We start from the raw sequence: 13,141 nt of genomic DNA on the forward strand, positions 1-13,141 counted from the left end.
TGATGCCTTCCTGTCAATCAAAGGAGTTCAAAGAGCTCTGGTAACAGCCATGGCTCCTGAAATTGAGGAAGTCTTATCCAACAATGTGAATGGAGTGCAGCTTTAACTTGGAAGGCTGATAGATACTCAGGGGCGTGCATTTCCAACTAAACGGGAGACTTTAAAACTCTAACATGCAGCAGACAGGAAACATTGATTTCAATGCTAAGGTGCCTGAAATTCAAACCTCAGCAGAGACTTTCTACCATCCTATGGCAACATGGAGGAGTCTAGCCAGGGGACACCCATTCCAGGGTAAATCCCCCCCAGAGCGAAATCCTTTCTCCCAGGAGTTGCTGCCCTTACTGATCCCTGAAATAGGCCCCCTTTAAACCCGATGGTACATTAGCAATGGTACATTCCTCCCCCTCGGAGTCCAGGCCGCTTGATCCATGCTTTAAAAGAGCAGCACCAATTGGTTCACACGGGAAACCTGGCAGGGGAGGCTGGATAGTTGCGGGAGGCGGTTGAATCAGGCCTCCAGCCTGCTAATTAAATGCAAACATGCAAATATGCATAATATGTAAGTTCTCCCTGAGTGGGAATCTGTTTGGGACTGGCGGGATGAGCTGAGAGACTAAGAAACATAGACATTGAATCATAGAAACTAGAAGCAGGAGTAGGCCATTGTCGAGGACAAACCCTTAACTCAGAATAACTCAGGCAGAGACATTCAGAGTCAAGCTTCGGGAGAGTTTATTTTGCGTGATATCATGGAGAGTCCACCCCAGTCTACACCGAGATCGAACTCTCCCTCTTCGAGCAAACCCGTGCTATATTTACACAGTGAAATAAACAAGTTTTCGTACTTAGTACAATACACCCCACTATTCCCATTATCATTGACCCGTAAATTAGTTATGTGTGTCCAGGACTTATCTTATGTGTCCTTGTTCTAACAGCATCCTATTATCTCTACTTTTAGTGATTTACTATGGTTATGCTTGATAGAATTGTTGGTCAGGCTTCATATCTCTCTTAAGGCCAGATGGCTTGCTTCACTGTTATCTGGGCTGGAGACCTTGGGTGTCTGCTAGTCTCAGAGGTTTTTTCCTTCTGCATGCTTCAGCACATCCTTAACCCTCAACGTTTAACCCCTTAGGATACAACAGCAAACTTAACTTTTTCCACAATTCTCTCCTTGTTGATCCTCTGATCAACAGATCTTAGGGTTCCGTTATATTGTCACAAAAGGGAGGGTCATATCCCTCTGGAAATGGTCTCATTTTTACGCACGCCTCCTCATCATAATCCTCATATTGTTTATCTATCCTTGTCATATGCGTTTTTATTGCCATTATTCTTCCTTCCACTCGAGCTATCAACCCCATCACTTGGCCTATCAGCCTCTTTACTTCAACCCAAATGACACACATTAGTATGAGTAACAATAAGAGTATCGCTCCCACTATCACAATCGGATAGCCTGAAAACAGCCGAGGCCTTAGGGGACCAGCCATAAAATATATTCCACCAATGATGGGTCGTGAGGGAAGTTACTTGATCAGATATACGCACCAACTGTCCCTCCTTGTAGCTCATTTCGACCACTAATTGGTGAAGGGCGCGTCCCTGTTTGGTGAAAGCTCCTGACACTTTCTGATTTTCTCTAATTAACTCATGCAACTTGGTCAGATTTACAACTGGAGGTAAAGGGTCTATATTATGAAGCATCATATGTTGTTGCATTTGTTTCCATTGCCCAAACTGGTAAGTCCGCTTACTCCGTGGTTCATACAAAGTATACACTCCCTTTACGCACTTGTTAACAGGGGGCTTATATAAAATCCCGTCCAAGTATATGGGCCAAATTCCCGAGATGCAGACTTCATTTTCGCCTATTTCTGATATCACTGTATCATTTGAGGGTCTTAGTTCCCACTGGCATACTCCCGCTGAGTGTTGCATTGAACAAGGCTCATAGACAGCCATCAGATACGGACATACCATCCCGAAGGGCCAGTTGACGCACCCTTCTGAGGAATGTGTCTTATTTCTTTCATCCACCCAGTTCCCTTTGAATATGGGATACCAAAAATTAATACCAAACAGATGGGGTAGTACCTGGAACTGGCACCAGATCTCTCTTTTGGTGCTATTCACTATTTCCATTGTCACATTGCATCCCTCTCGGCTGCACCTAGTATACCTCGGGTGGGGTCTGACAGTTATATTAACTTCATTACTCACCTGCCTGAATCTTAGCATTTGCTCCCATATTTCCGCATGGAAAGACAACACTTTCCTTCCTAATTCAGCCCGCAACAATTGACGCACTATTTCTTTCATCATACAGTAAGTATACTTTGAATTCAGAACTGTCTGACTCTTTATTACCTTCTCTATTTCGTTTTCAACCGCCTCATTATGTTTCCAGGTCATCGCGTTTGTTAAGTACCCTGACATTTGTGTCTTCTGCAAACCTTTATCCCACGCATTCCTTATCTTCATCCCTTCTCCTACCAAACCTCCTACAGCCTGTATTTTATTTTGGAGGGTCTCTATATCCATAGAATTTAAGGCTCCTATCCCTGTTCCTATACCTCCTAACACAGTCCCTAACACATCCCTTTTCCTCCTTCTCCCATCCTTTCTTAGCACCATATCTAGCTTGGTTATATTACAACTGTCAGTTTTTGGTTCTTCGTATTTTATCAGCACTGTCAAGTTCAACACATTGGGGGATCTCACTACTGGAATACAAGTGGCAAACATCCTTCTTATATGCCCTATATTAGTTTCTTTCTGTGACGTTTCTTCTAACCACCATAGATTTGCATGACCATAACCCTTTATACACAGACTATCGCCATTCCCTCTCTCATCTGGAGTACCGTTTATGCATCCATACCAACGAGTGCCATTCAATGCTATCGCTGGGAACACTCCCATACCTTTCTCTCCTGTGTGATTGCATGCCCAACTCTCTTTCAGCCATTTGACATCTCCTGTCCTGCTCGCATTTGTCTCCATCTGACAGCTCATGTTTCCTGAGTTAACGTTAACCTGTAGCGTAATACTGCCGTTGTTTTGTATTATAAACTTAACTCGGCCCCCTCCGACCTTCATCATTTCGCATCCTCCCGAACAGTTAGCAGTCCAGCTGCCTACTGAACATCCCAGTTCACCTCCAAAGCTTGTTCTGGCTATGGGCAGGTCATCTGATTCTCTACTACTATCTCCCATTCTCAGCAGGCAGCCTAACACCAAACATACCCTTCATCTTTCTTAGTTAATCCTTTCCTTCCAACAGGTGGGCACGTTCCGACCTTCTTTTTCTCTCTCTATAGTACTTCTGTACTCTCTGATTAAAATATACACAAAAGACTACTATGGTTACAACTATCCACAAAATAAAAGCCTAAGTTGGTATACAAATCCAATAATTATACATTTGTTCCTTGTTTTACAGCATTTCTGCTATATTACGACAGTTCAATCGGTCCCGCGTCTCAGGGAGTTCTTTACACGCTCTATGGTACTTCTTTCTTCTCTGTTTGAACGTCAGGGTAGTAGAGTTTACATCGAGTGGCGTGTATCCAGTCAGGGTATTTCTCCAACTTCAACGCTGTTCTAGCCGTTAGCAGCACTTGGTACGGTCCTTTCCACCTCGGAGAGAAAGATTCCTTCGTTAACGTTTTTACCAACACCTGATCACCTGGCTTAAAGGGATGCGTGCTTCCCTCCGTTTAAAGGAGCCTGTGCCTGTCTGACTTCGGCATGTAGCTGGGCTGCTGTTTCACACGGCCTGAGCAAACCTTAAAGTAGTCTCATTGGTTCAAATTAGTGCCACCTTCTCAGGTGTCAAAGGGGGCTTTATCCCCGTGGGCATCGGTCTGCCCATTAAGGCTTCATGTGGTGTTAAACCAGTGTTCCTGTTCCTCTGATTTCTAAGCATATACATAACTATTGGCAATGCTTCTGGCCATTTCAGTCCGGTTTCCTGGCAGGTCTTATTCAATGCTGCCTTTAATTCCCCATTTACTCTCTCCACTATTCCTGACGATTGAGGCTGGTGTGGTATATGCAATTTCCACTGAAATCCCAAGGTCTCCACTAAAGCTTTCACTATCTTCCCTGTAAAATGAGTTCCCCGGTCACTGTTGATTCCCATTGGTATTCCATATCTGGGTCTTAGTTCTTTCAGCAGCAATTTTACCACTGTTCTAGCATCATCCCTCCTAGTAGGGTATACTTCCGCCCACCTAGTAAACATATCTACTATCACTAATAGATACTTGTACCCGCTTACTGGTGGCATGTGTACAAAATCAACTTGTAAATTTTCGAAGGGCATGCTGGGTTGTGGCAGGTGATCATACTTGGCAGGCGTGTTCCCTTCGCTGTTAACTTGACAAATTTGGCATGTTCTGACTACTTTGTCAATGGTCACCGTTATTCCAGGTGCATACCATTGTGTGGTTACGCTATGGGCAATCCCTCCTTTGCCCATATGAGCCTGCCCATGTGCTAGGCGAACTAGGGGCAAAAACAGGGACCGTGGACAAACAATCCTTCCATCTGGATGTGTCCAAATGCCGTTCACTAAATAGCAGCCATGACATTCCCAGGACCTCAGTTCCTGTGGAGAAACTTGTTGCTGGGCTTCCCTAAGCTGGTCATCACCTATCGTGGAGGGGGGTGGTGGTGTAGAAGATCTGGCCATTTGTAATATGGGGCTTTGTTTTAGGGCCACTGCACGGGCAACCTCAGCCGCTCGTCGATTTCCCCGGGAGACCTTGTCATCTGCCTGGGTGTGAGCCTGGCATTTAACAACAGCCAGTTTGGATGGCAGCTGAATGGTATCCATCAGTTGCAACACTAACCTAGAATGTTTGATTTGCTTACCCCCTGAGGTAATAAAACCCTGATTTTTCCATAATTGACCGAAATTATGCACAACTCCAAATGCATACTGCGAATCAGTGTAAATGTTAGCAACTGTGTCCTTGGCCAGTACACAAGCCCGAATTAACACAAACAATTCTGCAGCTTGGGTCGACGTGCCGGGGGAAGGGCAAATGCTTCCACAACTTCGTGAGGACGAACCACAGCATAACCCGCGAAGAGCTGATCGTCAGCTGGACGATGACAGGAGCCATCAGTATAAAGGATAAAGTCTGGATTGTCGAAGGGCTCCGTTTGCAGATCCAACCGAGGGGTGATGGCAGTTTGAATTGTCAGCAAACAATCATGCATATCATTTTCTGTATCGTTCTCGGGTACCGGTACATAGGTTGCGGGATTAACGATCTCAGTGTAGACTGGGGTGGACTCTCCGTGATATCACACAAAATAAACTCTCCCGAAGCTTGACTCTGAACGTCTCTGCCTGAGTTATTCTGAGTTAAGGGTTTTTCCTCGACAGGTTCTGGCGTAGTCGGCAGGATCCCTATTCAAAACGGGATTTTTGCAAAGAACCTAAACTGGAAAAGAGAAAAGAGGAAACTGAAAAACTTTCCTAGCTAAAGGGGGGAAAGTCTGAGACCATCCCAGCTGAAAGGGGGAGCGGCGGCCAAGAACCTAGCTGAAAGGGGGTGAGGTCGAGAATAAGGTAGCTACCATATTTACGTCAGAATAACAAGAAGGCAAAGGAGACTCCGGGAAACGCGGAAAGGAGACACCGGTGAGTGCTTATGTATATATTGTAAAAGACTTATAGACGGTGTGCATGCTTTAACTTTGCTTGAGTTACAGGAAGCTAGCAAAAGTCCAGAAGAAACCATGGGCAACACGTCCGGTCGAGCGGCAAAATCCACTCCTGGTAAGGCAGGATCTCCTCAAGGTAAAGGACCTGAGATGGCTAAAAAGACCAAGAAAAGAGCAGAAACGGTGAAGAAGCACCGAGAGAAGGTAGGAGATCCCGTGGTGCCCCCGGGTCACCTGCGGACACTGTGCTGAAAGAGACAGGAGAATGGAAATATGTATCACCGTTTAGTAGCGACCTGTACGGGTGGTCTGGTGGGGATTGGCCGTACGGGGGGAGTTTTAAGATCTCGCTAATAGAAGTATGGTGGGATATTACCGCAGGGGACGGGGGAGATCCCACATGGGACAAGTAGTATATGTTAGACTGCTTCCAAAAATGGATGGAAATAGCTGAAAGACATCAGCCGCCCAAAACAAAAACTCTGAATGAGGGAACTAAGGAGAATCTTAAGGGCAAACCTCCCTCCTATAGTCCCGCGGTTCCAACAGCCCCCGCTGCAGCCCCTGTTAGCTTATACCCTCGATTGGAGCCTCATAAACCGGATAATTGGAGTTATATTTTAGAGACGGCAGCGGCAATAATGCAACAGGCTGCTCTGTCCCCCCCTGACGATGGAGCAGGGGCGGTAGGGGAAGGCCCTGAGGAGGAAGACTCCGACAGGGATAGTGAGCGACCGGAAAGGGGGCGGGGCAAGGGGGAAAGGGGACAAATGTGACTTCACAAAAGTGAAGGAAGGGAGCCGGAAAGAAGACCGGCTGATTCCTCAGTCGAACACCCTAGACTACAGAACCCTAGAGTAATGATAGGCAATACTGCTATTTTAAAACCTTGGTCCCCAAGTGAAGCCCAAGACATGATCACATCGGCCCCTGATCCGGTAAAGAAGCCGGTGGCCTTTCACAACTGGCTGGAGCAAACATGCACAATCTACAATCCTTTACCCGGGGATATGAGATTATTGCTACAGGTGGCCTACAGAGTCTCCTGGCATAGCGTTAGGGACTCTTTTACGATCCCAGTGGGAGAAAACGGGGACTGGAGGAAGAATGATGATTTGGCAAATCAAGGAAATGAATCTATGGAACATTGGCTGAAACACAGAGGAAAGGATGCAATTATGCAGGGAGCGAAAAGACATGGGGATATAGGCGAGGTCACCAGATGCCTGCAGAAGGCTGATGAGTCGGTGATAGATTTTGCGGCCAGATGGAAGAATAAATGGGAAGAAAATGCTGGGATACCCCTAGAACAAAACCAATCCCTGGCAGTACAGACCTTGCTAAACTGCATGCTCCCCCAACAAGCTAGAATATGTAAAATAAAGGTGTTGGATTGGCAAGAAAAACATGGAAAGAGACAATTACAGTGCTAGCTAACCTGGACAGAGAAGGATTGTTCACCCATAAGGAAGGAAAGCAGAGAGTGGGGCAATTCTTCCAACAAGGAGGGGGAGGGCAGCCGGTGCAGAGACAGAGAAAAGGTAGGGGAAGAAGTCAGTGGCCACAAAGAGACCGATCCCAAGATGAGTGTAGGAATTGTGATAGGAAAGGCCACTGGGCTAGGGATTGCAGATGCCCGCTGAAGCGTCAGACAGAAGGGCAGGGAGGATACCCTGAATCTCAGTTTCCTCTTTTCTAATTTAGGTTCTTTGCAAAAATCCTGTTTTGATTAGGGATCCTGCCGACTACACCAGAACCTGTCGAGGAAAAACCTTTAACTCAGAATAACTCAGGCAGAGACGTTTAGAGTCAAGCTTCGGGAGAGTTTATTTTGCGTGATATCATGGAGAGTCCACCCCAGTCTACACCGAGATCGAACTCTCCCTCTTCGAGCAAACCTGCGCTATATTTATACAGTGAAATAAACAAGTTTTCGTACTTACCACAATACACCCCACTATTCCCATTATCGCAGCCAACTCTTTAATCATTGTCCCGTAAATTAGTTATGTGTGTCCAGGACTTATCTTATGTGTCCTTGTTCTAACAGCATCCTATTATCTCTACTTTTAGTGATTTACTATGGTTATGCTTGATAGAATTGTTGGTCAGGCTTCATATCTCTCTTAAGGCCAGATGGCTTGCTTCACTGTTATCTGGGCTGGAGACCTTGGGTGTCTGCTAGTCTCAGAGGTTTTTTCCTTCTGCATGCTTCAGCACATCCTTAACCCTCAACGTTTAACCCCTTAGGATACAACAGCAAACTTAACTTTTTCCACAGCCATTCAGCCCTTCGAGCCTACTCCACCATTCATTTTGATCATGGCTGTTCATTGAATTAAATATCCTGATCCCCCTTCCCTCATATCTCTTGATCCTTTAGCCCCAAGAGCTAGATCTAGTTTCTTCTTGAAATCAGACAATATTTTGGCCTCAACTACTTGCTGTGGTAGTGAATTCCACACATTCACCACCCTCCAGGTGAAGAAATTTGTCCTCACCTCAGTTCTAAAATGTTTACCTCTTATCCTCAAACTATGACCCCTAGTTCTGGTCTCCCCCATCATTGGGAACATTCTTTCTGAATCTAATCTGTCTTAGAATCTTAAAAGTTTCTATGTGATCCTCTCTCACTCTTCAAAATTCCAGTGAATGTAATCCTAACCAACTTAGTCTTTCCTCATATGACTGACCTGCCATCTCAGGAATCAGCCTGGTAAACCTTTGCTGCACTCCCTCTATAGCAAGGACAACCTTTCTCAGATAAGGATGCCAAAACTGCACACAATACTCCAGGTGTGGCCTCACCTATACAATTGCAGCAAAACATCCCTATCCCTATACTCAAATCCTCTCGCTACGAAGGTCAATATACTACATGCCTTCTTTATTGCCTGTTGTACCTGCACAATTACTTTCAGCGACTGATGCATGAGAACATCAAGGTCTCGCTGATTATCCACCTCTCTCAATTTATACCCATTTAAGTAATAATCTTCCTATTATTGCTATCAAAGTGGATAACCTTACATTTATCCTACTGCATCTGCCATGCATAAGCCCACACACTCAGTATCTTTGTATAGCCCTGAAGTATCTCTGAATACTCCTCACCCTCTCATCCAACTCCGTATCATCTGCAAATCTGGAGATAATACATTTAGTTCCCGCTTCCAAATCATTAATATATAATGTGAACAGTTGGGTCCCTGGCACAGATCCCTGCAGAACCCCACTATTGTGCTATCAGATCCCCACTGACTGCCAATCAGAAAAAGACCCACTCTTTGCTTCCTGTCTGCTAACCAGCTTTCCATCTCAAGACATTACCTGCAGTCCCATGTGCTTTAACTTTACCTAGTAGTCAGGTATGTGAGACCTTGTCGAAAGCCTTCTAAAAGTCTAAATAAACCACATCCACTGATTCTCCTCAGTCAACTTTACTAGTTACATCCTCAAAGAATTCCAATCGATTTGTCAAGCATGATTTCCCCTTTGTAAATCCATGCTGACTTTGTCTGATTATACGACTGTCTTCCAAATTCTGAGTTATGAAATCCTTGATAATGGACTCGACCAACTTCCCCAGTACCAACATTAGGCTCACTGGTCTATAGTTCCCTGTTTTCCTTCTACCTCCCTTTTTGAAACGGCTCAATGTTCAATGGGAATCCTGATTTAGCCCTGGTGCTGGTTTCAATGGACCATTGGGATTCTGGGCTGTGACTAGTGGACACGGAGAACCCCTCTCAGCCTCCACCCCTGACTGTGTTACCAAGTAACAGGACCATAATGGACTGTAACATTGGAACACTATATAACAATGATGGCTAGAATATGGGTAAAATTTTTCAAAGTGTCATAACAGTGAAAAAACAGGGGTGTTTTGTGCAGTTTCCTTGGGCCGCTCTGCATTGCAATCTTCTGACACTCAGTGCAATGAAAGAACCTCCATACGATTCATGCCATCATGGATGCACCAGTCACCTGACTCACCCAAAATGGTCACAGCTTTGTGCTATCAAGCAGAGGCTGCTCCATTTAAACACTAACAATACACACAGTCACACCAGGGAGTTTATTTATTTATTATTCAGAAGTAGGCTCACAATTACACTGCAATGAAGTTGCAGTGTTAATGTAAACCTATTCTGATTCCTGTTTGGGTACATGGAGGGAGAATTTAACCTGGCCAATCCACCTTGTAGAACTGCTCCACAGTTTATGGAGGGGGAGCTGGGCCGGCCACTTGATGCCATGGAGGACACGAAGGCCATCTTCTTCCCCAGAGACATTGGCGGACCAATGGACTACCGTCATGAATCAGTCATAATTCCCACAGTCAGGATCACTGTCAGTCACCTGATTCCTGGAAGTGAGATGATGACAGGATTGTGTTGGTTTGTGTCTGCACAAGTCTGCCTACACTCACTGTCTAGAGTCCCACATGAAGACACTGACATTCAATGGCATTACCGTCACTGAATCCCCTACTTTCAGCACGCTTAAGGTTGCCGTTGACCAGATATTGAACTGAAGCAAAGAGTTGGTATAAGTGGGTCTTTTTCTGATTGGCAGTCAGTGACTGGTGGTGTTCTGCAGGGATCTGTGCCAGGAACCCAACTGATTGCATTATATGTTAATGATTTGGAAGCAGGAACGAAATGCATTATCTCCAGATTTGCAGATGATACAAAATTGGGTGGGAGAATGAGGAGGAATCAGTGATGCTTCAATGTGATTTGGACAGGCTGAGTGTGAGGGCTTATGCGCGGCAGATGCAGTAGGATACATGTGAGGTTGTCCACTTTGGTAGCAATAATAAGAAGATTATTACTTAAATGAGTGTAAATTGAGAGAGGTGGATAATCACCTCATGACCCCTCAAAACCTGTCCACTATCTGCAAGGCACAGATCAGGAGTGTGATGAAATATTCTCCTCTTGCCTGGATGGATGCAGCTCCAACCACATTCAAGAAGCTTGACACCATCCAAGACAAAGCAGCCCACTTAATTGGCACCCCATCCACCACCTTCAACATACATCCCTTCCACCATTGATGCACAGTGGCAGCAGTGTATACAATCTACAAGATACACTGCAGCAACTGACCATAAGAACATAAGAACATAAGAAATAGGAGCAGGAGTAGGCCATCAAGCCCTTCGAGCCTGCCCCGCCATTCAATAAGATCATGGCTGATCTGTTGTGGCTCAGTTCCACTTTCCCGCCCTCTCCCCATAACCCTTAATCCCCTCTCTTATCAAGAACCCATCAACCCGCTTCTTAAAAATATTTAGTGAGGCAGCCTCCACCACTTCAACGGGCAGAGAATTCCAGAGATTCACCACCCTTTGAGTGAAGAAGTTCCTCCTCAACTCCGTTCTAAACCGCCTCCCCTTTATCTTGAGGCTGTGCCCCCTAGTCCTACTGTCTTTTTTGAGCAGGAAGAGTCTCTCCACCTCTATCCTATCCATCCCATTCATCATCTTATACGTCTCAATGAGATCTCCCCTCATTCTTCTAAACTCTAACGAGTACAAGCCTAGTTTATTCAGCCTCTCCTCATAGCTCAATCCCCTCAACTCCGGTATCAGCCTAGTAAACCTCCTCTGCACTCCCTCCAGGGCCAAAATATCCTTGCGCAGGTGCGGCGCCCAAAACTGCACACAGTACTCCAGCTGCGGCCTCACCAATGCCCTATACAGCTGCAGCAAGACCTCCCTACTTTTATATTCAATCCCCCTCGCTATGAAGGCCAGCATCCCATTCGCCTTCCTGACCACCTGCTGCACCTGCAAGCTGGGTTTTTGCGACTCATGCACAAGGACCCCGAGGTCCCTCTGCACCGTCGCCTGCTGCAGTTTTTCGCCACGTAAGTAATAGTCCTTCCTACCATTCTTCCTACCAAAGTGGACCACCTCACACTTGCCAACATTAAATTCCATTTGCCATTTCCTGGCCCATTCGCCCAGCCTATCTAGATCCTTCTGCAGACTCTCCACACCCTCCGCACAATTTGCCTTTCCCCCAATCTTGGTGTCATCAGCAAATTTCGACACCCTGCACTCGGTTCCCTCCTCCAGATCATCTATGTAAATGGTAAATAGCTGAGGCCCCAGCACCGACCCCTGGGGCACCCCACTAGTCACCAACCGCCAATCCGAATAGCACCCATTGACCCCCACTCTCTGCCTCCTATTTGACAACCAATCCTCTATCCACGCTAACACCCTACCCCCAACTCCATGTCCCCTGACCTTCTGCAATAACCTCTTGTGAGGTACCTTGTCAAACGCCTTCTGAAAATCCAGAAAGACCACATCCACCGGCTCTCCTCTATCCACTGCCCTAGACACATCCTCATAGAACTCCAGTAAATTTGTCAGACACGACTTCCCTTTAATGAAACCGTGTTGCGTCCGCCCTATCAAGCAATTCCCTTCAAGATGCCTCGCAATTTCCTGCTTAATGACGGATTCTAACATTTTACCTACCACAGACGTTAAACTAACCGGCCTATAATTCCCCGCCTTTTGCCTGGCACCCTTCTTAAACAACGGCGTAACATTAGCCGTTTTCCAATCTTCCGGCACTTCCCCAGAATCCAGCGACCTTCCAAACCCACAAACGCTTCCACCTGAAAGGACCAGGGCAGCAGATGCATGGGAACACAACCACTTGCAAAGTTCACCTCCAAGCCTTGGACATATATTGCGATTCCTTCACTGTCAAAATCCTGGACCTGTGGACTGCAGAGGTTCAAAAAAATGGCTCACCATCATGGTCTCAAGGGGAATTAGGGATGGGCACCAAATGCTGTCCTAACCAGCGATACCCACATTCCATGAACAAATAAAAATAAGAATGGTTACTAATGATTGCTGTTGGTGCCTTCAGCACCTATGAGGCAGCAGCTCCCAAGAAATGAGTTAAACTTCATCCAGAGAAGGAATAAAATCACACATTGGATCAGTTTACCTTTGGGTGGAGAAATAAAATGGATGACATTGAATTGAAGGTCATTGTACATCTCAAAGGATTTTCCCCCTATGACTTTGATTGAGAGGCTGCTATCACGCAGAGTTAAACTGATCATGTGATGTTTGGTGACTAAAACTGTTGGGTCCACGTACACGAGCAACGAACGTGACAGAAGTTCAGGAGCAATTTTTGTTAAAATTGACCTTGTTCAGACTGCGTCGAAGATAATCTCCCTTAAAACAGTGAATGTCTGACAGACTTAAAGATACATGACAATTTGAACAGAAACCAAGATATTTGTGTAATGTTGGTATAAGATACAGATTTGGGGGGTTTGATTCTGTTCTGGACAGCCCCTCTCCTTAAAATAACATTGCACAGTTCCTGCTGGGACCCCAGGTGGTTGTTAGTTTCAGCCACTGGGGGAAGCTGGTTTGGGCGGAACCAAATCATATTTAAAATCTAAA

This window comes from Carcharhinus amblyrhynchos, chromosome 26 (assembly GCF_965287045.1).
Source record: "Carcharhinus amblyrhynchos chromosome 26, sCarAmb.v2.hapA, whole genome shotgun sequence".
Classification (NCBI taxonomy): Eukaryota; Metazoa; Chordata; class Chondrichthyes; order Carcharhiniformes; family Carcharhinidae; genus Carcharhinus; species Carcharhinus amblyrhynchos.